Source organism: Staurois parvus, unplaced genomic scaffold (genome assembly GCF_062004578.1).
Source record: "Staurois parvus isolate SC_StPar_1 unplaced genomic scaffold, SC_StPar_1.0 ptg000049l, whole genome shotgun sequence".
NCBI classification, from domain to species: domain Eukaryota; kingdom Metazoa; phylum Chordata; class Amphibia; order Anura; family Ranidae; genus Staurois; species Staurois parvus.
The window spans coordinates 3,263,374-3,291,044 of record NW_028317845.1 but is presented as its reverse complement, the minus strand read 5'-3'; the positions used below and the strand labels follow the sequence as shown (position 1 = coordinate 3,291,044).

General features: G+C 40.0%; 1 protein-coding gene across 1 annotated transcript in view; it reads left to right on the top strand.

Annotated features, from left to right (window-relative positions):
* The window catches only part of GIGYF2 (GRB10 interacting GYF protein 2), a gene marked incomplete at its 5' end in the record, with an annotated part of 153,929 nt that overhangs the window by 18,462 nt on the left and 107,796 nt on the right, over nt 1-27,671 (top strand). The gene's annotated exons all lie outside the window — the stretch shown is intronic.

Here is a 27,671-nt window from a genome sequence, read left to right as displayed (position 1 = left end):
GGGAAAAACAAACAAGGAGGGAAGGCCATAGAATGGACTTTACAGGCACTACAAAAATATTAATTAAAATGGTTTCTTTATTGAATATACACAAACTTAAAACAATTAGTAAAATCTTCTGCAGAGAGTGTAGTCCCCCAGTGGAATAGTACACTTTGTGCAGTTACAAATCGTGTAGGTACATATAGTGTTAATGCATCCCAAAATAAAAATATACCGTAGCCGGGTAAGAGTTTGAAGAGAGATATTCTGATATCAATAGCATGTTTTGTGATGATATCGCTTCTTCAGGAGTTGCTACATGAAAAAAAGTTGGTGTAAATTTGTGCACAACATACTATGTTGACCAATATTTAACATACAGATCAAATGGGTAAACTGGATATACCTTGATCCACAGGCATCAAAGCGGGGGTTGAGGAGGGCTTAGATCTCCCTCCTCAACCCCCACTTTGATGCGTGTGGATCAAGGTATATCCAATTTATCAAATTGATCTTTGTTAAATATTGGTCAACATAGTATGTTGTGCACAAATTTACACCAACTTTTTTTAATGTAGCAACTCCTGAAGAAGCGATATCATTGTGAAGCATGTCGAGTAACTACAGCTATTGATATCAGAATATCTCTCTTCAAACTCTTACCGGGCTATAGTATATTTTATTGTGGGATGCATTAACACTATATGTAGCTACACGGTTTGTAACTGCACGGAGTGTACTATTCCATCGGGGGACTACAGAAGATTTTACTAATTGTATGTTTGTGTATATTCAATAAAGCAACAATTTTAATTAATGCTATTGTAGTACCTGTAAAGTCCACTCTAGCCTTCCCTCCTTGTTTGTTTTTCCCAATAGTTTGACTAGGAAGTGGCACTTGTAAGCATTGTATATATCCTCACAGTTACCAATCTGTGTTGGATACCATATCTTTATACCCCAAGCTCTCAAACCGCCCCTCATGCCCATAGTTTATTAGGACAAATCACAGGTCCCAGAAGACTGCAGGACCATTCAGGTAGCACAACAAGCCACAAGCTGGCTGCCCACAGTTAAAGCAGTAGTAAACTACAAAAAATAAATCTAAAAAAATCTCTCCGCATACTAGCATAGTATGAAAGACTCTAATGAAAACAAAGCCCTCAAGTGGAATGCTGTCATTCTCCCTGGGGCTTCCATCTTCACCTGGTCTTCATTCCGGGTTCCCATGCTTTGACTGTTTGACTAGCTGCACCACGGTGACGTCACTTCCACGCATGCGCACAGGAGTCTTGGCCATGTCACGGCTGTCAATGGATGGCACGCTGTCCATTGAGAGGGCAGTGCGCATGTGCTGGTGACATCACCGGCGCTAAAGTAAATATCTCCTATACAGTGCATGTTTAGGAGGTATTCACGGTACCTACAGGTAAGCCTTATTAAAGGTTTACCTGTAGGTAAAACCTAGAAAAATGACTTTACTACCACTTTAAGATGCTGGCACTCGAAGACCGGTGAAGAAACTGGCCATGTTTAGCATTTTCAGAGCAGAGGTACAGCCTTGATTAGCTCATATTCTTAATGGCTGGAGAGTGTTGGCTCTGATTCAGCAAGGGCTTGTCAGAGCTCTATATTGCTGGCAGGGGACACGCCCTTCTCATCTTGCTGGTGGTTTTAAATAAATCTATAACTGTAAGACAAATGTTTTGTTTTGATGAATGTGGAATGTTTGTTGTGGATTTTAACGTAAAGTTTGGTACAAGATTAGAGAGATAAAAAGGTACTTATTTTAGACTTAATTTAGGGTATAAAAAGCTCTTCAGCTGTACATCTTAGATCCTTTCTTTAGCTTTTTAGAATGTCAGAAGAAGCGTTATGATGTAGTAGCTTCAGCAGTCATTGAAAGAGGTTGGCCAATGTGGGTCTTTAGCTATAAGCGACAAAGAAATAAACCATTATATTGCCCGATTGAGTCAGTTTACAGAAGATGGTCTCAGGCCTAAATACCTGCTGCAATCAGAAAATTGGCTGATGGCCAATTCAGGGTTCTTAGGCACTTTTTCATAAATCATTAAGAGACTCCATTTAGATTTGGTTTGCTGTAGCTGCATGGAGGCTGCTTTTCAGAGGCCAGCTTATAGTGTTCATGCTAGAGTAGTAATTTCAGCACATATGAGAAGTTTTGCTAAGGAGCGCAGTTAAATTATGTGAGGCATGTTTATTAATGCCAACGGCAAAAGCACACTTGTGATAAGACAGTTAAAAAATATTACAACAGAACTCTGATTGAAAATGTAAATTGGCTACTGTTTTAAAATAAAAAAAAAAGAGTCACATTAGATACCGATGGTGAGGTGAATAGGTTATTGGTGGTCAATTTTTGGTCAGGTCACTTTATTTATCAATTCCCTAGTGTGAGCATTTGATAGTGCTTTATTGTTGCAAATGCATGATGGTCAGTTGGTCATGCGCATGGTGTCCGCATACAAAAGAAGACAGTGATGAAGGACAATGTCTTGTTTGTGTAGTAAAAGGTATTTGACTATGTATGCGGCTTCTATCTGGATATGCAAGTGATTTGTGGTAAAGTGTGTGATATTAGGAATGCATATTTAGCCAGGGGTCACGCACATGGTTAAGCATTAGGAGATCGGTCTGACCCTTCAGAAAAATAAGCACTTCTTAAGCCCGCATCTCCTTCCTTAATGTATACATTTTTTTTTAGTTTAAATAAGAACTGAACTCTAGAACTTGTATCCAAAAAAAAAAAAAAACAGAGACTAAAGAACTAGTCACCATTGTTGCTGGTGATCCCACCTGCACCTGGCGTTTTCCCTGTTTCTAATTTATTCTGTATTGTATCTTTGTATGGTGGAGGCCATCTTTGCTTCCTGATATTAGAGCATCCAGCAAGGAGAACAGGGAGCAGCACACTAATTTATTCTGTATTGTATCTTTGTATGGTGGAGGCCATCTTTGCTTCCTGATATTAGAGCATCCAGCAAGGAGAACAGGGAGCAGCACACTAGTGACATCATCAAATATCACTCCTATTCTCCTCAGTCTAGCAGTTAAAGGCAGCAGTGCCATAAATCTCACACTGCAGATAAGCAGTTGTGTTAAAAATAATAGCAGTGTGTTTTAAAGTGAGTAAAGCTCAAACTCCTTATAATAGCTTTTATTTCTATACATGCAAATGCATTGGGAACACTGCAAATCAAAACATGAAGAAAAATGTTTCAAATGTATTACTTTACAGAAAGTGAAAAAGGAATATTAGGCTGTTAAAAAATAGTAGTGTCTGCATTTTTCTTTAAATACTCAAACATTTACTGTATAAACTGAAAAATGCTTGAAGATTTAGCTTTCCTGTGAATCACTGAACTAATATTTAGTTGTCTACTGTTTGAGAACTGCTTCACATCTGTGTTGAGTGAAGTCGACCAACGTCTGGCACCTGTGAATAGGTATTCCAGCCCTGGATGATTGCACTACATTCCACAATTCCTATGCTTTTCTTGGTTTTCCCTCATAAACAGTATTTTTGATGTCATCTCACAACTTTTCTGTTGGATTAAGGTCTGAGAATTGGGCTGGCCACTCCATAACGTTTTGGTCTGGAACCAAGATGCTGTTCGCTTACTGGTGTGTTTGGGGTCGTTGTCTTGTTGAAACCCATTTCAAGGTTATTTCCTCTTCGGCATAAGGCAGCATGACCTCTTCAAGTATTCTGATGTATTCAAACTGATCCATGATTCCTGGTATGTGGTAAATATGCCTAACACTATAGTATGAGAAACATCCTCATATCATGATGCTTGCGCCACAATGCGTCCCTGTTTTCACAGTGTACTGTGGCTTGAATTCAGTGGTTGGGAGTCGTCTGACAAACTGTCTGCAGCCCCCAGAACCAAAAAGAACAATCTTGCTTTCATCAGTCCACAAAATGTTGCACCATTTTTTTTTAGGCCAGTCAATGTGTTCTTTGGCAAATTATAACCTCTTCAACACATGTTGTTTTTTCAACAGTTGGACTTTGCGGGGGCTTCTTGCAGATAGCTTGGCTTTACATAGTTGTCTGCAAATTGTTGCAGTACTCACAGGTAACTTTAGACCTTCTTTGATCACCCTGGAGCTGATCATTGGCTGACAATTTGCCATTTTGACTATTCTTCGATCATTTTGAATGGTAGTTTTCCGTTTTCTTTCATCTTTCAGGTTTTGGTTGCCATTTTAAAGCATTTGAGATCATTTTAGCTGAGCAGCCAATCAGTTTCTGCAGTTCTTTATATGTTTTCCCCTCTCCAATCAACTTTTTAATCAAAGTACGCTGTTCTTCTGAACAATGTCTGGAATGACCCATTTTACTCTGATTTTCAGAGAGAAATGCACTATACCCAACATGTACAACATTTGCTGCCTTCGCCCCTAAATAAGGGACACCTGTTTGACACCTATTTTTGCACAGACTTAATGACCTCACTAATTGAACTCTACAGTGCTATTATTATTTTGAACACGCCCCCTTTAAATTAATCAATTACACAGCATGCATGTCATGACTGTTGGGTCTGTTGGTGTTCTATTAATCTACTAGTAAATTATTTGCCATGTAGAAATTTAATTTATACCAAAAACAGTGATTAATCTGGTTATTGACGTTGGACTGCTATTTTGAGCACAACTGTGCAGCTATAAGGCTGTAGGCACGGTGGTGCCTAGGCATACTTGCAAATCAGGAAGTGCACTGCTTTTTTTTTTTTTTTAGGAGGAATTCTAGACAATAAGTAACTTTATTATTTTTTTTCTTTTGCTACTGCTTAGGCACCATTTGACAATTCTAAAAAAAATGTTTTTTTAACACATCACAAATCTTTGCTTTTTGAGATTAGGTCCAAGTAAAACCTAAACTCATAATGTAAATCGATGTCTTTCAGACTGTAGTTGAAATTACCAGATTCCTATGATTTATGGGCTAGACCAGAGCTGGAAAAATTTGCTTTGAGTCTGGGAGCCAGCTAAAAAAGTTAGGAGCCAGTTTTGTCGCTAGCGTAGCATGGGTTGTCAGCACCTGGGACTTCACGTGATGCTCTTTGCCATGCAACAATCACAGCAAAACTGCACCACCTCCTAGGCGCCATTGAAAATAATAACACCCGAACCTGCGTTTTGCGATAACAGTGATTTTCTTGCAATCCCAAAACACTCCGGTTTGAATGGAGCCACCCTGGTTCATACATATGTGTTTTTGGATTTGTTTTGAAACTCAGATTCACATGACATGCTAGATATTGTGTTCCTATTGAGGTGCTTCACACAGATGCAGTCCACTCGCATTGTATTTCGAGTGCCATTATGAAAAGGGTCCTGTGTGAGTTTGTAACGGTGCATTCCAGACTCGCAAGTGATAGTGGCATGTGGTGATAAGTGTTCACATAGGATTGCTGTTGACAAGAGTGTTTACATTGAAGTCTATGGGAGGCAGTGTGTGAACCAAGACTCCAGGACACAATTTCTGGTCGCTATGGCGACCTGGCACCTGGGATTTGTCGAGCCCTGGGCTAGACCTAGATATCTCTGATTTTGTGACCATCGTCCCTATTAAAAAAAAAAATGCATTTTTCTTATGGCTTTCATTTTTAGCTTCTAGTAGTAAGCCATTTGTAATGAATGCCTTACATACAACACACAGTCACACCTATGTGAATCAAGGTCTTCACATGTGAGGTTGGGGAACCGTAAAACCACACATTTTTAACACCACCAACTGCTCCTCCTTTAGCTGCAGGCACAAAAGCCAGGGACAAACACGTTTTGGCCATAGCTGGCAGTATACACCCCGGTGAATGGGGCCATGCTGCAACCGCCCTGCAAACGTTTGCATAGCACATGGTTGCGTCACGGTGATGCTGCATTTAAGGGGGTTCAGCAGGCAGTGAGGAGGCAGTGTATCACCTCTTTGAAATCTGTCAAATGTCTCTGAAAAGCTATCCAAGCATGGATAACTTTTCAGATGAGCAGCAGTCCTTCCTGCTATAATGAGCGAGCCCTAAAAAGGCACACACACATATGTATATAAGATATTACAGGAGTGGTGAAAAAAAACCCCTACAAAATGAATATGTTTGATAACATATTATAAATGCAGTTAACATCACAAATTTGTTAAAGTGTATTGTGTTACATAGTAGTTGTGCTTGTTCTGTAGCTGGCCCTGTGTGAGTTTTAAGTATGATTATTTATTTCAGGTACTTATATAGCGCCGTCAATTTACGCAGTGCTTTACATATATACAGTGGGGATCGAAAGTTTGGGCACCCCAGCTAAACATTTGTATTAATGTGCATAAAGAAGCCAAGGAAAGATGGAAAAATCTCCAAAAAGGCATCAAATTACAGATTAGACATTCTTATAATATGTCAACAAAAGTTAGATTTTATTTCCATCATTTACACTTTCAAAATAACAGAAAACAAAAAAATGGCGTCTGCAAAAGTTTGGGCACCCTGCAGAATTTATAGCATGCACTGCCCCCTTTGCCAAGCTGAGACCTGCCAGTGTCATGGATTGTTCTCAATCATCGTCTGGGATGACCAGGTGATGTCAATCTCAAAGGTTTTAAATGCCCAGACTCATCTGACCTTGCCCCAACAATCAGCACCATGGGTTGTTCTAAGCAGTTGTCTAGAAAACTGAAACTGAAAATAGTTGACACTCACAAAGCTGGAGAAGGCTATAAGAAGATAGCAAAGCTTTTTCAGATGTCAATATCCTCTGTTCGGAATGTAATTAAGAAATGGCAGTCATCAGGAACAGTGGAAGTTAAAGCAAGATCTGGAAGACCAAGAAAAATATCAGAACAGCTCGCAGGATTGTGAGAAAAACAATTCAAAACCCACGTTTGACTGCACGATCCCTCCAGAAAGATCTGGCAGACACTGGAGTTGTGGTACACTATTCCACTATAAAGAGATACTTGTACAAATATGGTCTTCATGGAAGAGTCATCAGAAGAAAACCTCTTCTACATCCTCACCACAAAAATCATCGTTTGAACTTTGCAAATGAACATATAGACAAGCCTGAGGCATTTTGGAAACAAGTTCTGTGGACCGATGAGGTTAAAATTGAACTTTTTGGCCGGAATGAGCAAAGGTACGTTTGGAGAAGAAGGGGCACAGAATTGAATGAAAAGAACCTCTGTCCAACTGTTAAGCATGGGGTTGGATCAATCATGCTTTGGGGTTGTGTTGCAGCCAGTGGCACAGGGAACATCTCACGAGTAGAAGGAAAAATGGATTCAATAAAATTTCAGCAAATTTTGGATGGTAACTTGATGCCATCTGTGAAAAAGCTGAAGGTAAAGAGAGGATGGCTTCTACAAATGGATAATGATCCTAAACACACCTCAAAATCCACAGGGGATTACATCAAGAGGCGTAAACTGAAGGTTTTGCCATGGCCTTCACAATCTCCTGACCTCAACATAATTGAAAATCTATGGATAGACCTTAAAAGAGCAGTGCGTGACAGACAGCCCAGAAATCTCAAAACACTGGAAGACTTTTGTAAGGAAGAATGGGCAAAGATACCTCAAACAGGAATTGAAAGACTCTTGGCTGGCTATAAAAAGCGTTTACAAGCTGTGATACTTGCCAAAGGGGGCAGTACAAGATATTAACTCTGCAGGGTGTCCAAACTTTTGCAGACGCAATTTTTTTGTTTTCTGTTATTTTGAAAGTGTAAATGATGGAAATAAAATCTAACTTTTGTTGACATATTATAAGAATGTCTAATCTGTAATTTGATGCCTTTTGGAGATTTTTCCATCTTTCCTTGGCTTCTTTATGCACATTAATACAAATGTTTAGCTGGGGTGCCCAAACCTTTGATCCCCACTGTATATTGTACATTCCCATCAGTCCCTAACCCTCAAGGGGCGTACAATCTAAGGTCCCTAACTCACATTCATACATACATATACTAGGGCCAATTTAGACAGGATCCAATTAACCTAACAGCATGTCTTTGGAGTGTGGGAGGAAACCGGAGTAAACCCATGCAGACACAGGGAGAACATGCAAACTCCAGGCAGGTGAAGCCGTGGTTGGGATTCGAACCAACGACCTTAGTGCTGCCAGGCAGAAGTGCTAACCATTTAGCCACCGTGCTGCCCATCTTCATAGATCATACCTAGGTTGGACACTCATCTTTTTCCTCATCGTTCATTGAGGGACACAGGAAGTCTTTAACTTTTGGGTAATGCTGCTGCCTACAGGAGGCTTGGACAGATGGAAATACAGTATGTCAGCTCAGGACGACGCCTTTTACTATCAGCATGCCTACTTTTTTTGCTAGTCTATTTAGTGGGGTGAATTTGGTTTCCTCAGACCTGCTGCTGTGAAGAATATTATTTTGTTAGCACTTTTTTCTTATATATATATATATATATATATATATATATATATATATATATATTATAATATATAATTTTTTTTTTATATATTCAAACATGACCTTTCTCTTAACGATGCTGAATCAGAAAGGAATGAAGATATCAGGACAGTATTGTAGGAAGCTGCTGAAGATTTCTTTCCCCACATTGTAACAATATTGAAAGGAGAGCTTCCTGCACCATGCTTGCAAATGTTGGAAAAGCTCATTGCCTCTGTTAAAGACTTGACAATATTAAAGTTAACTCTCCTCCGATCTCGCCACACCCCTTTGGGCACAAAGACACCTTCAAAAACCTGAATTATTGCTAGGCACAAAGTTGAATTATATGGCCTTTATAGGCACCATAGACACCAATTAAAAATACAAGTTTTTTTATATACAACAATTGTTTAAAATATAATGGGAAAACCTATAAAAATGCTTAGGCAGAGACAGACGATCAGGTCTAGTGGGTGATGAATAAGTGAAACGCTTGAATGTACAGGAAAACTTAGTGTTACTAAACCCACAACAGTAAAATCAGTCTATATATGCAGTAAAGCATGCTTGATATACTCACAGTGGAACCTAAGGGGTTAATCCTGTGCATTGTGTAAAAATGCAGTTTAATCCTAACTTGTCTGATCCTCCCCTTCCAGTGTCACCCCCCCTTATTTGCTGATGAGGCATATCATGTAGAGACACTCTGCACATGCTCAGTTTGGTATGTATTGCTAGAGAGTTTTTGTTTTTTTTTTCTTATTCCTTGGGAGAGTTCATGTGATCAGCACAGGGCCAACCAGCACTGTCCAGATAGAGGTCGGGTTATGCATCCTCCTAGAGCAGAGAAAACTCTTTCTACAGGCTTTAACGTGCTCTACTGCAGACTGATAGAAGTCACAAGACTGCTATATATTGCTGATCAGAAAAGGTATTTAGCAGTTTATATTTACTAAAATAATTGCATTTCCATGTAGTGTGTACCGTGGGAGATCAGATAGAGTGAATGCAGGGTCTGAGTTTAGTTACTCTTTAAATCTTAGGTTTCTTACACCCGATAGTTCCCTAAGGGTCATAATAATGAGTTTAACATGTTTTGCGATAATGATCGCTTCTTCATGAGCTTGAAATTGATAATGTGTACACTAAATGTCATAAGAGCAGAAAAATGAACAGGATCAGTGGATCGATGGATACCCAATAAGGTATGAGAACAGATATCATGAGGCCAGAGAATTGTTTAGTTACTAGCATCCTCTAAATAGTCACATAAGGGCTTCTATGCTGTTCTCCAATAGTCATATGTGGATTTAAAACAGCTCATATTCCATGTTCGAGGGTAGATTGAAAACACAGTAGTTTGCCTGGTTTCTCAGGGAAGGCCTCTAGAGCGCCAGGGGTTCCTAGAAATAAGGTGGTGACTAGTTAGATGTATCACTGCCCAATGCAAATTACTTCCTCACAGGCAGATAGTTGGATAAGATGGTTGATATCCAGAGTAACTCAGTAAATATCAGCCATTGTTCGGAAAACCTTAATACTTTATATTGATCAGCCTCCACACCGAACCAGCTTACTCCTAAAAGTGGGGGACATCTGTTGTAGTTTGCATCTCTCTTGGTCAGACATCCTAGACCTGTGGTGGTTTCAAAAGGGTACAAGAAAGCGTTCAATACTCTACTGCCTCACCATTTTTTCTTTCAGCTCAACCAAAAACCAGGGGCAGTCAGATTTGTATAAGGCCATAAACCACCTCTTATCTTATTCCAGCGATCATCATACTAGTACAACCTCAGGACGGGTTCAAGCTTTTCTACTAAAACCTGTTCACAGTATCAAAGCCCAACTGAGGTATCTGTCCTGTCCTGGACTTAAAATCACTCGACATATTCCTTCACATTCCAAAATTTTGTATGGAGTCTTAACGGTCAGTAATTGCCTCTCTGAGAAAAGGGAAGCATAAGGCGCCTGTGGACATCTAAGGTGCCTATCTGCATGCTCCCGTTTTGTAGCCTCATCAGTGATTTCTACACTTTACAGTGGCAGACAACCAGTTTGTCGCATTGGCTTTCAACAGGTCATATGTTCCCATGGTGCTGCAAAAGATCTTAGCACCCTTGCTTGCCCTATACAGTACTCCGTGCATCCAGGTGATAGTTTATCTAGACAGCCTTCATTTCCCTTACAACTCTTAGCAGATGTTCACAGGATAGCTCAGCTGCTTCATGGCTTTGGCTGGGTAATAAGCTTCAACAAATGTACTCTCCAGTCTTCCCTGTGCCTACAATACTTGGATCTGATCCTGGACACATCCCAGAAAAAGGTCTCTCATCCAGAATAGAGAGTTTTTTCTCTTAAGAGCTCAAGCTCGACAACTGAGATCCCAGTGAAATCCCACAATGAGACCTGCCAAGAGAGTTCTGTGTTTAATGATGGCCTCTTTCGATGCAGCACCTTTTGCTCAATTCCACTCGAGAGCTTTCCCAACTAAATATTCTTCGCCCAAACAAAAATGCCCTTGTCCTGCTGGTTCACCACTTCAACTTTAACAGTGGAAAAAAAATCTTTCCTTCCCTACAATAAGTTCTTACAACAGAAACCTGAAGTCTCTCAGACTGTAGAGGAGTCTTCCAATCCTTGACTATTCAAGCTCCCCATCAATTTCTTGGAGCTCAGAGCTCCAATTCTATAAAGGGACACCCAATTCGGGTGCAGTCAGGCAATACGACTACAGTGGGGAAAATAATTATTTGATCCCCTGAAGATTTTGTAAGTTTGCCCACTTACAAAGAAATGAACGGTCTGTAATTTTTATCATAGGTGTATTTTAAATGATAGACAGGATATCAACCAAAAATCCAGAAATCCAGGTGGAGCCGTGGCTGGGATTCGAACCAGCGACCCTAGTACTGCCAGGCAGAAGTGCTAACCATTTAGCCACTGTGCCACCCCATATTGTGTCAACTTCCATATTTGTATCCTAAAAGGTTACTTTGGGGTCTCATTCACATGACCATAATTAGGAGTAAAATATGCCTAACATAAAAACACGTTTTCCAGTGACCGGGGAGATGCAGGTGGGGCATACAGGCAGCCATAGAAGTAACCAAAAATCCAAAAAAACACATGATACAAATATGATAAATTGAGTTGCAGGTCAGTGAGTAAAACACGTACTTGATCTCCTACCAACTAACAATTTTGGCTCCCTCAGACTGGCTGAGTGCTCATGTGGTACAGAGTTAACCTCTTGCCGTCCGCCTGCTGTTTATAAATGGCAGGGCGGTGGCAGTCTAGGGGCGGGTTGCCGTTCCTAAACGGCACCCACCTTTTCTAGCTGTGCACGCTCCCTGGGAATGCGCACCACCGCGATCCGGTGTCCGCTGTGTCCTCCGGACACAGTGAAACACCGATCGTCAGACGGGACCTCTGTACGAGGTCCCGATCATGTGATCACTGATTGGCGAATCAGTGATCACATGCAAAGTAGTAAGCAAGATGTCACTTGTGACATCATTGCTTACTACGTGTGAAATCTGTGAATGATCACAGAGGTCACATGGTACAAGGCTATTCACAACAGCCTTGTACCATGTGACAAGCTGTGACCAATCACAGCTCACTCAGTACTTCTCAATGACTGCAAGAATGCAGACAGAGAGAAAGAGAAATGATTGCTTTTGAAAAAGCAATCCGTGTAAAAAAAAAAAACCCATGGTGACACTGTACTGCAAGGGTTGACAGTATGTTAAAAAAAAAAATAAAAAATAATATAATAAAAATGTAAAAAAAAATGTTTAAAAATTATAATTTTTGGTTATAAACTAATTTGGATTTTTTTTTTTTTTACTAAAAAAATAACGGAATAAATTTTGGCCAAGATTTATGATGAAATATTTATTTGCAAAATTTTATTAAAAAAAAAACCACTTTTTTTCTAAATTTTTGGACATTTTCATTTACATAGTAAAAAAAATTAAAATCCCAGCGGTGAATAAATACCACCAAAATAAAGCTTTATCTGTCTCAAAAAAAGGTAAAAAATTCATATGGGTACAGTGTTGCATGACCGCGCAATTGTCATTCAAAGTGTGATAGCGTTGAAAGCTGAAAATTGCCCTGGACAGGAAGGGGGTAAAAGTGTCCGGACAGGAAGTGGTTAAGAAGGTGCTCCTAACGACAACCTGTTGTGTATAAAAGACACCTGTCCACAGAATGTTTCTTCAAACCTCACCACATGGGCAAGACCAAAGAGCTCTCAAAGGACGTCAGAGACAAGATTTTAGACCTGCACAAGGCTGAAATGGGCTACAAGACCATCAGCAAGAAGCTTTGTGAGGAAGAAACAACTGTTGGAGCGATTATTCGCAAATGGAAGAAATACAAAATAACCATCAAAATAACCATCAATCTCCCTCGGTCTTGAGCTCCGTGCAAGTTTTTGCCTCATGGGAAAAGTGAGGGATCACGTCAGAACTACATGGAAGAAGCTTGTGAATGATCTCAAGGCAGTTTGGACCACAGTTACCAAACATACCATTGGTGGTAACACAATACGCTGCCATGGATTGAAATCCTGCACTGTCCACAAGGTCCCCCTACTCAAGAAGGCACAGAGGCCCATCTGAAGTTTGCCAGTGAACATCTAAATGATTCAGAGAAGGATTGGGAGAAAGTGCTGTGGTCAGATGAGACCAAAATTGAGCTCTTTGGCATTAGCTTGACTCGCAGTGTTTGGAGGAAGAAAAATGCGGACTATGACCCTAAGAACACCAACCCTATAGTCAAGCACAGAGTTGGAAACACTATGCTTTGGGGATGTTTCTCTGCTAAAGGTACTTTGCCGCATTGAGGAACCATTGGACGGGCCATGTATTGTAAAATCTTGGATGAGAACCTTCCCTCAGCCAGAATACTGGAGGTGAGTCATGGATGGGTCTTCCGGCATGACAATGACCCAAAACATAGCGCCAAGGCAACAAAGGAGTGGCTCATGAAGTAGCACATGAAGATCATGGAGTGGCCTAGCCAGTCTCCAGACCTCAATCCTATAGAAAATTTATGGATGGAGCTGAAACTTTGAGTTGCCAAGAAACCTTAAGGATTTAGAGAAGATTTGTAAAGAAGAGTGGACCAATATCCCACATGATGTGTGTGCCAACCTGGTAACCAACTACAAGAAATGTCTTACCTCTGTGCTTGCCTGCAAGGGTTTCGCCACCAAGTATTAAGTTATGTTTTGCTTGGGGATCAAATACTTATTTACTCACTGAACCGCAGTTCAATTTATAAAATTTGTTGTTTTTTATTTCTTGATTTTTGGTTGATATCCTGTCTATCATTTAAAATACACCTACGATAAAAATTCTAGACCGTTCATTTCTTTGTAAGTGGGCAAATTTTCACCTGGTAAAGGTAGTTTTCTAGAGGCTATTGCAAAGCTGACTTTGATATTTTGGTGTCTTTTAATTGCTCAGATGCAGGGATCTGTGTCAGTATTTTGTAATGATTACAGCTTTGATTGCCATTGGATTATTTTTGCTGCCATACACACTGCAGGAATTCTAGTTATGTGTAAGCACCTTGACAGCCAAAGATTTGGCTTGTTTGGCTCAGTCTCTAAAGATGATTAACTTAAGCTTTCTCACTATAGCTATAAATGGGGTGCTGGAATTTGGTCCTTTTTTTTTCGGGGGGGGGGGGGTGATATTCCTTTCAACAATAATTGTCATATTGTTGCAATCGTAAAGAACTGTTTTTAAGGCTTTATGCACATGGACTTAATTAGGCATAAAATATTCCTAGCATTAAGAAGCACTTCTAAGGGCTGGTTCACCAAATGCAGTCCCATGTGTTTTTTAATCTGCATGCAAAATTCATGTACAGTGTTTTCCATGTATGCCAATGGTCCTAGTTCACAGGAGTTCAGTGCTTTCCAGTGCATTCAACAAGTAGAACATGCTGCATTTTACCATATGGAACATGGAAGGATGCATCGGAACACACTTCTTGAATTGAGATAAAGAAAAAGAGGGGGAATGGATCAAAAACACACTATAATGCAGAAATTGTGGTGTGAACTGACCCTTAATGCTGAGGCTTGTCTGTATCTGTGTTATACCCAAGTATACTATGTATTTTACCAAACACGTCACTTCATATTCGGTAAAATACACTGTTACCGCATGTTCGGGTAAATATTAATGCAGGGAAGCATCTGATTTTTACATGAGTACAAGGGCATACAGCCAGTTACTTCTATGGCTGCCTGTATGCCCCACCTGCATCTCCCCGGTCACTGGAAAACGTGTTTTTATGTTAGGCATATTTTACTTCTAATTATGGTCATGTGAATGAGACCCCAAAGTAACCTTTTAGGATACAAATATGGAAGTTGACACAATATGGGGTGGCACAGTGGCTAAATGGTTAGCACTTCTGCCTGGCAGTACTAGGGTCGCTGGTTCGAATCCCAGCCACGGCTCCACCTGGATTTCTGGATTTTTGGTTGATATCCTGTCTATCATTTAAAATACACCTACGATAAAAATTATAGACCGTTCATTTCTTTGTAAGTGGGCAAATACTTTTGGCAATATAGTGTAGTTTTGAGGATTGGTTGTGATGGTTAAGCAAGTTTAGATTCTTGATTTCTTTATGGAGTACTTTAAAGGAGAAGTATAGCCAAAGCTATTTTTAAAGTGGGGACCCACAGCTGGCTCAGCCTCTTCGTGCCACTGAGCCAGCTTCTCCTGCCCCCTCCACAGTCCCAGTGCTCCAGTGAGTGACAGTCACCGACTGTCTGCTGACTGAGAACTGAGTGGGGGACAGCTGCAGCTGGGATTGTTGCTGCACCCACCTAGGTGAATGATTTTTTGTTTTTCTCCTATTCCCAAACTTCTCTTTTTAAGGATAGCTTTTTGGGTCAAAAGCAAAGATTTTCCAGTATTTTGCAATATATACATTTGGGGGCCAATTAGTCCCTTTTCTGTGTAGAAAGGGGAACAGGTTTATAGTACAGTTGTACATCATCTGTGTCCAGCCTTTGGAATCATGTTGATGGATTTTTAAATAGCTGCTTGAACATTGCATGTTTCAGTCTGTGTTTGGTTGTTTGCCAAGCGCAGTGCAACACATCTAAATAAATGTTCCTGATTTTTCTGATCCTGATGACTTGCATTGTATTTAATATAACAGTCAGCATCATGAACACAGAGGGTGTTGCTGCTAGATTCAGATGACCCCATATATATATCTTTCTGCACCAATCCTTAATCTATGTGCACATTGTTAATCACCCCTTGGCAAAAAAAATTTAATGCAGACACAAAGTGTAATAAAAGAACATAATGCGCGTGTGTGTGAAAGTTATGACGTGAAAAGCAGCAAACAAACTATAAGTTATTTTTCATAGTTGAGATAATGTAAACCAATTGTGCCTCGCTAATTTGTGAAGCAATTTATGATATGTGAAGCAAATTTATGATAAGCTATGATATAACTTATCATAAAGTGAAAACAAATAGTCCCAAATGTAGTGCAAAAGTCCACACTGAGAAGAAAATAGTTTTTGCCATGAAAACCTTGAACCGTGTGCCCACACAAAACGGAATCGTTTTCATCAAATGGTCAAGATTGCAGTCTTACAAAACATACATAGACCCTCTTATGCTAGAAAAGTAATTAACAGCTTATGATGTAAGGATCCATGCAAACCACGTTTCTCACACTCTTTCTCATATCCACATATTGGCCAAAGAGAGTGAAGCCCATATAGATCTTCCTTTCACTAACACATAATCATATGTGCTCAAAAAGAGATAAAAGAGCAGATACTCCCCATAGTGTAAAATCACACAAATAAATTAAAACTTGTATTGCAGTTATAGATATAGAAAGTCAGTTGTACATTGTATAAAGCAGTTCTGGATGGCACAAAGACACACTTCTGGGTCACTTCTGGTAACGTGGTGGATTTAGCATATAGCTCCACCCTACGCGTTTCATAATGTCTCCCGGGCATGGGTGCTTTGCTGGTTTCATACTTTTTAAAAAGGCAGCTGAAAGCCAAGCCTTGTTTTAGGCACAATTAAGTATGTAAGCAGCTCCACAACCAAGCCTCATTTTCAACGTTATTTAATGTAAATATTTCAGCATAACCAAGCCTTGTTTTGGATGTAACTGGAATATTGACATGTAGACCAATTTGGCTGTGTAAAATTAGGCCAAATCCTCACTCACGCCATCTTGTGGATTAAATACAGAGGACACCATCCTTTCCGTATAGGTGTCTACTGATGGCAGAAAGTACGATATCCAGTTGATCAAGACAAAGGAGACAAAATTCTAATACTAAACTAAATTATAATATATTGAATGGAAAGCAAATTTCAATATCATTACTTAAAAAAAGAAATAAACCAGGCGGCCGATAATATTCGACGCTCTATTTTAATTAGTAATTTCGCTCGAATGCGGTCTTGTGATCTTATGTTCCTGTCTTTGGATATGACTAAAGCCTTTGGTACTCTTTCCTGGACTTATTTACAGAGGGCCTTGCAGAGTTGGGGTGTGGGGGATGATTTTCTTCAGTGGATTTATAGACTTTATAGTATTCAGTCCGCTACGGTCCGTTATCATGGGGTTGAATCCTCTCTGTTCCCAATTAGGGGTGGTACGTGTCAAGGTTGTCCGCTGTCTCCTCTTCTTTCCATCATGGCCCTAGAACCCCTTGCTGTTTGCATTCGACTTCATCCGGGTCTTGAGTTGGTGGGATTGCATCATAAGATTGCCCCTTTTTTCAGACGATATTCTGATGTATCTCTCGTCTCCACTTGTTTCTCTCCCCAATCTTTTGTCGCTTCTGACTGATTTCCCTCATCTCTCAGGCTTCCATGTAAATCCTCCTAAGTCTGTGGCTATGAACGTTTCCCTTCCCCAATCACTTGTGACACACCTTCAATCCCAATTTCCGTTTCAGTGGACCTCCTATCTTCCTTATTTGGGAGTTAAACTTATACCTTCTTATGATTTTGTTGTATCAGGTGAATATTCCTCCTGTGCTTCCCAGCTAACCCAGTTGCTCTCTTCTTGGCAGTCCATGTCCTTATCCTGGTTTGGTAGGGCTCAAGCGATTAAAATGACTTGCCTTCCCAAGTTACTTTATCCTTTTCGGGTGCTCCCTGTTCGGATTCCACCCCATATACTCTGTATCTTACAACGCCAAATTTTACAGTTTGTATGGGCTTTGGGATGCCCTCGTTTGTCTAAACAGTTGCTTTACCGCCCATGTATTTGGGGTGGTCTTGGTCTCCTGAAGGTTCATGGCTATTATATTGTGGCCCAAGTTACTCCCCTTATTCAGCTTTTTTTCTCTCAAGGACTTACCCTTGTGAGCCTTGATAGATACCTTGGACACACATCCCCTTTTGCCTTCAGCCTTGCCCTGACTTCCTCTGTCCTCACGGCCTAAACTGTTGAATTCTGTCCTGGCTCATTCTTTGAAAATTTGGGAGTCATGTAAGTATTCGGCGGGTTTACTTTCGTCGCATCTGCCTCTTCTACAATTATTCGACTGTTGGCTTTTTTCCCCCAGGGAACTCTGATAAGATGGTTCACTCGTTAATCACGGGTCAAGGTATGTGTACGTTTGCTCAACTTCGAGAGAGTCATGCTATTCCTCCCTCGGAGTTATTCTGTTTTTTGCAATTACGTCATTTTGTTGCACCTTTGATTCGTAGACGGGATTCCCCCCTGCACCTTTTCTGGTTTCGAATCGCTTTGTAAGGTGTGGGTTTCCACTAAAGGTGCCCTATCTCAAATTTATTTATCAATTCGGAATCTTATGACTGAAACTCTACCTGCTTACTGTGCGCAATGGAATGTGGAGCTTCAGATGGAAATTTCTGCTGAGGATTGGGGGTCTATGTGGTAAGGGGTTTCCTGATGCTTTCGTAACATACCGGCATTTGAGAACTCCTATAAAGTAATTTTCGAGATGGTATTTTACCCCGTCTCGATTAGCTAAATTTATACCAGATTATGACTTCTGGTGTTTTCGGGGCTGCTCTCTAAAGGGTACAATGCTCCACATTTGGTGGACCTGTCCGGTGGCCCGCTGCTTGAGGACTAGGGTTTATAATCTTATTTATTCAGTTACGTCCATTAACCTTAAAAAGTATCCTATTGAGGCCTTACGCTTCGTGGCCTACCTCGCAGACCTTGCTCACTGGTCAATTATTTTTTTTATGGCTACTAAGCAGACTATTGCCGGTTCTTGGAAGTCTTCTACTTTGCAATTTGAGGAGGTCAGGTCCAGGATCCAAGGCTTCTTTATCAACGAAAAATTGACGGCGGTGTTGGAGAATAAACATAAGTTTCTTTTGGTTTGGCAACCGTGGGTGGTTTACCATCCAGTTTCTCATTTTACCACAAAGCTCACTAATCTATGATGTATTGGGTTTTGCCTCTTCACTCCCCCTATGTGGGGATTGTGTCTACCGGCTCTCCCCCCCATGTGAACTTCTTTTCTTTGCTGGCCTGTCTCTTTCTTCTCTCTGGTCTTTTCCTTCTGTTTGTTTTTTTTTGTTTTCAATGGATTGGAGAGGTCTGGGTTTTTTGACCCCTTGGCCCTCTCTGGATCTACTCATTTTTTTCCTTTCTCTCTTCTTTCATATGGTTCGTTTATATTAGACCAATTGTCTATCATTTGCTGTTATCTAACAAATCTATGATTCTCAAGGACAATATTGCCTCAAAAGGGCAAGGCTCTCCTTGTGTTTTTTTTTTTTTTTTTGCTGCCTATCTTGAATGTAGCTTTTATATTTCTGAATGTGGCTGTGGGCCTTGCGGCCCTCTGTCTTACACAATGTTATCTAGACCCCAACGTGGCTCTTATATCTGTATTTCTGTGTTTGTTGTATGATGTTTCCCTATCCTCTATTGTTGTCACTTAGCATCATACGATTTGTCATGGTTTGTATGTTTCTTTCAACATGCTTAATAAAATCTTTGGTAAAAGAAAATAAAACCATAAAAAAAATGAAAGATAAAAAAACACAAATTTTATTAATACTGAATCTCTAAATCAATACACCTTATATTAAAAAATATACTGATCGAATAAAAATGTATCCAGCCAGATTAATAAAGTAAGTTCCATTATAAAGTGTGCTATATGGAGAGGGGCAGACAAGTTTGACATATTAGACTGAATATTTCCTGGGAAGGTATAAAAGGGAAAGGAAATATAGTGAATACGGGGACTTAATGCCTTATTGATAAATACATTGACTTTCCAATCCATTTTAAGACCATGGGGGGTATATGTCTTTAGAATATAGATCCCTTTTAGTTCCCAGTCTTGAAATTTTTTTTTTTATTGCACCTCCCCTCCAGTGTGGGATAAGTTTGTCAGTCCCTCAAAAAATTATACCAGAGAGATCCTTATGTGCAATTACATAGTGTTTGTGTATACTATGTCCCTAGAATCCAACCCCCCCCCCCTTAATATTGCCTAGATGTTCCCCCAAGCAAACACTCAATGCCCGCATGGTCCTCCCAACATTTTGAAGGAGGCACAGGCATTATAGCAGAAAAGAACAGTAGATGTACGTTTAATAAAAGGCTTGACGGTATGTGTTTTAGATGCTGCTGTAAAAATAAAGCTACTGTTTTTTTCTACTCCTGCACCTATTTATTTGACAAATTGTGCATCTTTTGCACTGTTAGAAGCCAGTCAAATTATGAATAAAGGATGAGTTATTTAGGTGGATCAAATGCATTGGGGGCAATTGGATCTTTCAAGGAAGAGAATCCCTCTATAAATAACCTTAGGTAAAGAGCTGGAGCCATCCATCTTTGCAGAATTTGCCATCTTTATAAGCTGATTTAGACCTCTTGAGTTGTGGGGTCTAAGGTTTTGGTAAGCAACATTATAATTACTTGGTGGTTGTTGCGCAGCTGCTGCATGAAGATTCTGCACACTTTTGGTGGATTTTGATTTTTAATTTGTAGGACTTTATTTTTTTCTGTTTGTTATATACTATATCATGAATTAGATGTTTTCCTGACAGTGCAACACAATTTTTTTTTCAGTTGTCTTTCTATATTTATTAAAATGTCAATCTTTGAAAATCATCTTACAGCATAATGCTGTGAAGAAAAAGATGTAATAAATGACCAAGAAAAACCCTTAAAGGATAAGTTCACCTTCTGGAAAAAAATAATAAATGCACATTTTTTTTTTCAGGTAAAAAACATTTTTTTGCATGTAAAGCAATGCACCAGTGATCAATCGCTGATGCCATGCAGGTCTCCTGCAGACCTGTCAGAATATTTGCTTGCTGTACGGGATGTATGAGCAAGCAGATATACTGATAGGAAGCTTCAATGAACTACCACGGCACTCCACAGCACCGTGGTAGTTCATTGAAAACTACAAGTCTACAGCCGCTAAGTCTGTCGGGATTTGTAGGCACACATTCACATAACACTGTGAATGAGTGACGTGGGCAGAGCCCCACACAACCTCACTGTTTTAAAATCTGACAGATAGTACAGGGTAACTTCTCCAAATACTATCTGTCAAAGGAAGGGGGGTGCACTGGGCGCGGCTGTGGATATGGGAACATGTTCCACCCTAAAATCGGGTGGAACATGTAACATGTTCCAAAGGTGAACTCCTTTTTAAGGTAGTTTCTCCCATATTCTGTTTTTCAGTCAAAAGATTTCTATCTATCTCTCTGACAGTTGAGTTGGTTTTCTCAAGGGATAATAGTCATCATACCCTTTTCTATAAATCTATTTTTCATGACCTTCGCTTGTACATTAGATCATCCTCCTGTTTTGAACGGTTAAAGTGTTACTAAACCCACAACAGTAAAATCGGTCTGTATATGCAATAAAGCGTGCTTGTTATGCTCACTGTGGAACCTAAGGGGTTAATCCTCAGCATTGTGTAGGCTGCTTGATTCTGACTTCTCTATCCTCCCCTTCTTCCTGTGTCCCCCTCTTATCTCCTGATAAGACATACCATGTGGAGACACTCTGCACGTGCTCAATTTGGAGTGTTGCTAGAGAGATTTTTTTTTTCTTGGGAGAATGCATGTGATCAGCGCAGGGACAATCTGCACTGTCCAGACAGAGGTCAGGGGTTATGCATCCTAGAGCAGAAATTAAACTCCTCCTGCAAGTTTTAACATGTGCTCTACTGGACACTGAAGGAAGTTACAAGACTGCTCTAACTGCTGATGAGAAAAGGTATTTAGCAGTTTATATTTACTAAAATAATTGCATTTTCATGTTCTGTGTACTGTGGGTGACAGGATATAATGAATGCAGGGTCCGGGGTTTAGTAACACTTTAAGCCTAATGCGCATAAAATGCTTATGAGATACTGACCCCTGACTGATAACTAAGGTATGAACAAATTATGGTTTGTAGTTTAAAAAAAAAAAAAAAAAAGGTAGAGGTAGCAAACTGGTTACCATCTGTTGATAGTCTCGAATCTAAAAAATGGATCTCAGCTTGGCTGGTTTCATAGTTTGATGATACCTCTATCAATATTGAGTGTTTCAATGTAGAGAATCTAAACTTCCATCCTACAGGAGGAAGATGCAAGCAATATACTGTACCCACAAGGCCAATTCTGGCCTCTGGTGGGCATAGATGACATCCTCCTCCCACTTTGCCATAAACAAGCTAGGGGCATACTTGGCCCCCATAGCAATTCCCTTTTTTTGGAGAAAGTATTGACCTCCAAGCTAGAAATAATTAGGAGTGGCTGCAGATTTCAAAAGGTCCTTGATGGAATCTCTCTGGTGTGCAGGTAAATGGGATGTTTGATCTACAAAATATTCTACAGCTGAAAAGCCTCATAGGGTGATATAAAAAGGTAACATCTGCAGTGACCATCCAATAACCTTCCTTTATACTCCTGGTTTTTAAGGACATTAATGGCATGCCTCGTATCCTTAAGGTGGGAGGGCATACTTTTTACCAAGATTTGCAGATAATGATCAATATAATTGCTTACTTGGGAAGTGACTGAATCAATCCCGCTTTTTATGGTGGATGTAGAGAATCTTTGTGTAGTTTAGGCCAATAATACATAATCAGAGTATGAGGAGCCAAGCGGACTAGGAAAGCTTTTCTCCTGCAATATTCCTTGTTTGTAGTCTCTGTTAATAATTTTTCTAGTTCTTTCTTAGAGAACACTTGGATTATATTTAAGAGGGACATGTGTGTCCCTTTCTCCCAAAATCCTGTTCAGTTCTGCAATATAGACACAAGTCTAATCAGCAGGTCTAATCACAAGATCTTTTTGTCTACACAATTGTTTTACACCCTTTTTCCTCTTACTCCTTTTTTTTGTAATCCTGCTACATATTAGTGGGTTTCAGTGTTTAACTTTTCTAAGTCTCTCAACACTGGATCTCTAGATAACTTAACTATAGGGGCAATGCCTCCTGGGGGGTTAAACAAGGAAGCATTGGTCAGGATAGAATGTTGGACCTCAGTTGTAATAATTCTCTTATCATTTATCGAGTAAGTAATAACATACTATTTGATACTTACCTTGCAAGTATATTTCTTTATATTCATGAAGGTCCAAAACTTATTTGGTTTACACTGGGGAGCCAACCTTAATCCCTTCTCCTAAATTTGCTTTTTCTTCTTGGGTTTTTTTTTTTTTTTTCTGCTTGAATCCTCCTCATCCCTCTAGGCCTACTCTTTGTTCTACTCCTAGTTTTTTTCCTTGGTTGGGATGAGGAAAACCCCAATAATTGGGCCTTCTCTGGTCATGTTTCTGGACAGAACATGGTAGATCGGAAAAATAACTGGTTTCTCCATAATGTTTATCTACGATTATTTTTCCAGAATCCACCATAATTTTGATAATCTTCTGCCCATCAGAAGGTAATATCTGTTATTGGTAAAGACATTATACCCATAAGGGTAACTGTTCCTGCCGTATGGAGAATCTTGGTTACTCCATCTATTCCTACCACCCTGTATCCTCAATGGCAACCTATGTGAGGGTTTTCTGTTTTTTTTGTTTACCTTGACCTATCCTGACAATCTCTTCCCATAAGATGTCTTGCGGGGAATATAAAGGTGTACCTCCTTTTCTGTTGGGGGCAGGGTCTAGTAGAATTTGGCTGTTTCCATTTACTAATTTCTCTCCCCTGTTTCCATCCTCCCATCCATATTGTATTCATCCACCACCACCTATTTTGTATCAATTCCACCATCCTCATCTTCCTCTTTTGTACTGCCAGCTAAAAACGATTCCCATCTTATAATCAGAAATATCTCCTAATAAATGTATTTTTTTCTTCTTTTTAATTCTCTGCTCATGCTCTTCTTTCTGTAATATGTTTTAGTTGATCGATCTTTATATTCCTCAGCTTACTTGTATAGAGACAATTTTTCTTTCAATTCATTTAATTTCCCCATCTAAGCTGGTTAATTTTTTTTCTTTTTTTCTGTGTACAAGGAACTAGAGAAATCTTTAACATATTTATACCAATCTTTTAGTTAAATACCTTCTTTTTGAGGGCTTACATCCTATCGAAGACTAGGAGGGTGCCTTGTGTTCAGAAATGTATTATTCCCATTGGGCATGTAATTTAGACACCATAAGTTTTTTAGGCCTTACAAATGTGCCCATTTATGTTGAAAATGAGGCTTGGTTGTAGAGATACTTATACACTTGTATTCAAAACAAGGCTTGGCTTTCAGAGGCTTTTATTTAGAGTGGGGAACCAGAATGGCACTTATGCCCCGGGAGACATAATATATAATGAAACTAGGGATACGCCAAAATGTATCGGCTGAAAATGGTGTTATTGACATCTTGCCAACAGGAAAAAAGGCGCCGATAATGGCTGCCAAAAACGGCTGCTATTTTACCTGCGATTTTACCACGATTTTACCATGTTTAGGGTGCATTTTTTTCATAGGTCATGTTTTGCAGTGCTTTTTGAGTTTTTGCACGCATGTTTTTTTTTTGTTTTTGCCAGCTTGTTGCTGGGCAGATTAAAAACGCAAAGCGATTCAAAAATATAACGCTGCATATTTTATGCATTTTTCCTTTTATAATATTGTATAAACAAAATATGTAAATTGTGATGACTTCTGTTTTGAAACTTTGCTTGTCCCTTCTCTCACCCACTGCCCTTTACGAACTTACAGCATTACCAACCAAGTGAAGAATAACGTGGAAGGAAACTAAGCCAAACTTAACTTGAGAAATTTAAGTCAGTTAATTATAGGGAATGTTAATCTGTAGTAAAATGCTTCCATTTTCTGGATGAAAATGTATTTCAAGTACATATTGCATTGTAACTATAGCAGCTGTCTTGTCAGTAGGAAGCCTGTGTGTGTCTCCAATCCAGAGAGACCCCTCAAGGCAATGTTTTCTCCATATACAAGAAAGTATCCTTTATACAAGTCTGGTTATACTGGCATTTACAGGAGGTTTTGGACACTGACAGATTTTAAGCCAGCCCCTGTATAACTCCTCTACCCAGCATGCTTTTTTTTTTTTTTTTTTTCTTTTTGCGCTTTGTTCTAGAAGGGTTGAAGTTTTCTCTTTATCTCTAGTGAAGAGAGACTAATTTTTTTGAGTTAAGGTTGGGGACTGCCATTATCCGCTGGGTGAAGCGATGTGCGCGGCATGTTTTTTCCCACTCTTTAGCTTGGAGGAAGCACCATCCTGTTTCTACTTCTGCTTTTGAAGCATCACATGGCTCGAAGGTCTCTGGTCTATTTCCACAGCAGGTCTTTACTCTGTATCCCCAGACATGGCTGTAATCCATAACTATGGGCTCCTTGTTATAGGGTTGTCTATCAGTCGTCCTCCACTATATGAGGCGAGGCTGAAGCCTCCCCCAGGAAGACCACTGCCCTGGTTCAGGGTGTGCTTAACTTTAGGGACTAAATTGACAGACTGCCAAAGTACCTCCTTTACTCCCAGTTTGAGTTGACTGGTTTAAGCCCCTCATGTGCTGGTGGTAACTTTAGTCATGTCAGAATGTCAGAAGTAGTTGATTTCATGAAGAGGAATTCCTGCACCACAGGGGTAAGCTTCCATTTCATTGAGCAGCCAGAACAAATGGTCTGGAGCCTTGTGCCTTAGTTGTGAAGGCTTGTTGCAGGCATCTAACCCTGTGTCTTGCATGGGACTGGTGCGTAGACTGGTGCGTAGAGCACTCTGGCTATGAGGTTATAATGCTGCTGATATGGAATATCTGACTCCATTAACCTCTAAAGGACCTCTGGGAAGGTTTGTGAGTTCCTTCCTGGATGATGGCTCTTGGCGATTGATGCTAGACAATGCTGAGAGTTCTACGTTCGACCACACTGTCCTTTTTAGAGAAAGTGCATTGGTTTTTGGCTGTCCTCAGCCATTAGACTCCAAAGCAGCTATTTAGGTTTGTGCACTTGGGTTCTGCTCATTTCCTGAAATAATCATTGAAAGCCTCTGGCTCCTCTGGGTAGTCTCTTGTGGATTGTGGTGTTTTTTTTTTTTTTTTTAATTTCAAACTGTTTCTGCTGCGGACCTGCTTGTAATGTTGATCACATCCTGTTATTGATCTAGATCCACCGTTTCTGGCTGGTTTGTTTGATTTCACAGCTTCTTGCTGGATCAGGCTCTTTGTTCCTTCAGGTGAACTCATTTCCCTTGGTAGTGGTCTCTTCGGTAAATTCCTGTATCCCCCAGTTGAAAAGAAGGAAACAAAGATTTTTGTACTGTAAAAACCTTTTTCTTGTATTACATTGAAGGGCACATGCTCCATCCCTTTTTGCATTGCCTAGGTACTGCTTTTTTTCTAAGTGGGCCGGCTTACAGTTTTTTTGTTTGCCAGTGTCTTAGGGCTCGTTCACACTTGACTGTTTTTCCAACTCTTGTCAAATGCCCCTATAGCGTTTCACAAGCGTTGATCCGGCATTTGCGGAGCGTTTTTTAACGCTCCGCAAGCGGCGCATGCATGGTTTACCGGCGTTTGCTAGGCGTTTTCAGAGCATTAAAAACGCCCCACAAACGCCTATAATGAAGTTTGAATGGTGTTACCGCTCCGCAAACGCCCCGCAACCACAAACTCCGGCCGGGCGTTTGCGGAGCAGCACCATAGACTTGAATAGGAGGCTTCAACTCCTCCTGACTCGATCAGAAGCGTCCGTTTTGCCGCAATGTGACGCGTGAACAGCACCATGTGGTGCAATGTGCAGAATTTTCCCAGGTGTTTGGGAAGCGGTAAAAATGCTTCCCAAACGCCTGTCTGCCGCTTGCAAACAAGGCTAGTGTGAACGTAGCCTAAAACTTCCTTTATATGGCGTTATAGCTGTTTTTTAATGGCTTTTTAGATTTTAAATAAATGTGCATTGATACAGTAACAAAACACTGCCTATTTTTCATTTTTGAAACTATTTAGATCACATTGGGCCTGATTACTGGGGACTAAAATTCTGTCTGTTTCCATAGATAAATGGGTGTTAATACAGTAACATTAAAACCTGAATATTTTTCTTTTTTGAGAATAATTAAGCTGAACTCCAGACACAAACATTTTTATTCAAATGTACTCAGTAACCACAAAGTATACAAATCCACTGTGTGTGCACCAAATGCTTTTTTGAATCCAGCTATTGCCTAGTCAAAGAAGTAGAGACATAATCGCTATGCTGCACGTAGCCTGTACAGAGAGCAGAGTTCTGGGTGTGGCCCATCAGGTCTTCTCATTACAGGTTGCCTGTAGAAAGCTACAGGAGAGGGCAGATACGCAAGATGAGCAGCAGTGACTGGTCTGTCTTACGGAAAACTCCTGCACAGTGGCCAGGTTTCACACTGGATTGTTAAACAAATCTGGAAGAACTACACATTGATTCAAATAGGAGTACATAAGCCTCTTGTATTTAGACAGATTTGCTTATTCTGGTATTCAGCTTTTAGATCACATTGGGCCAAATATTTAGCACTAAAATGCTGTCTTATTTTTAGCCCATAGCTTAACAAATTGTAGTTTAGAAAATGAAAGAAAGTAGATTGTAAGTGGCTTTATGTACCTCGGTTACAGATTTCTCAAGCTCATAGGCAAACACGTTTAGGGCTTAAACAGAACTTGGCCAAACCAACAGCTTGTGTCTCTGAAAATAAAAAATGAGTGTTTGTATAAATACTGTGTGTACGTACATGTGTGTGTGTGTGTGTATACACACACACACATCGTGGATATAAAATGTCTGCA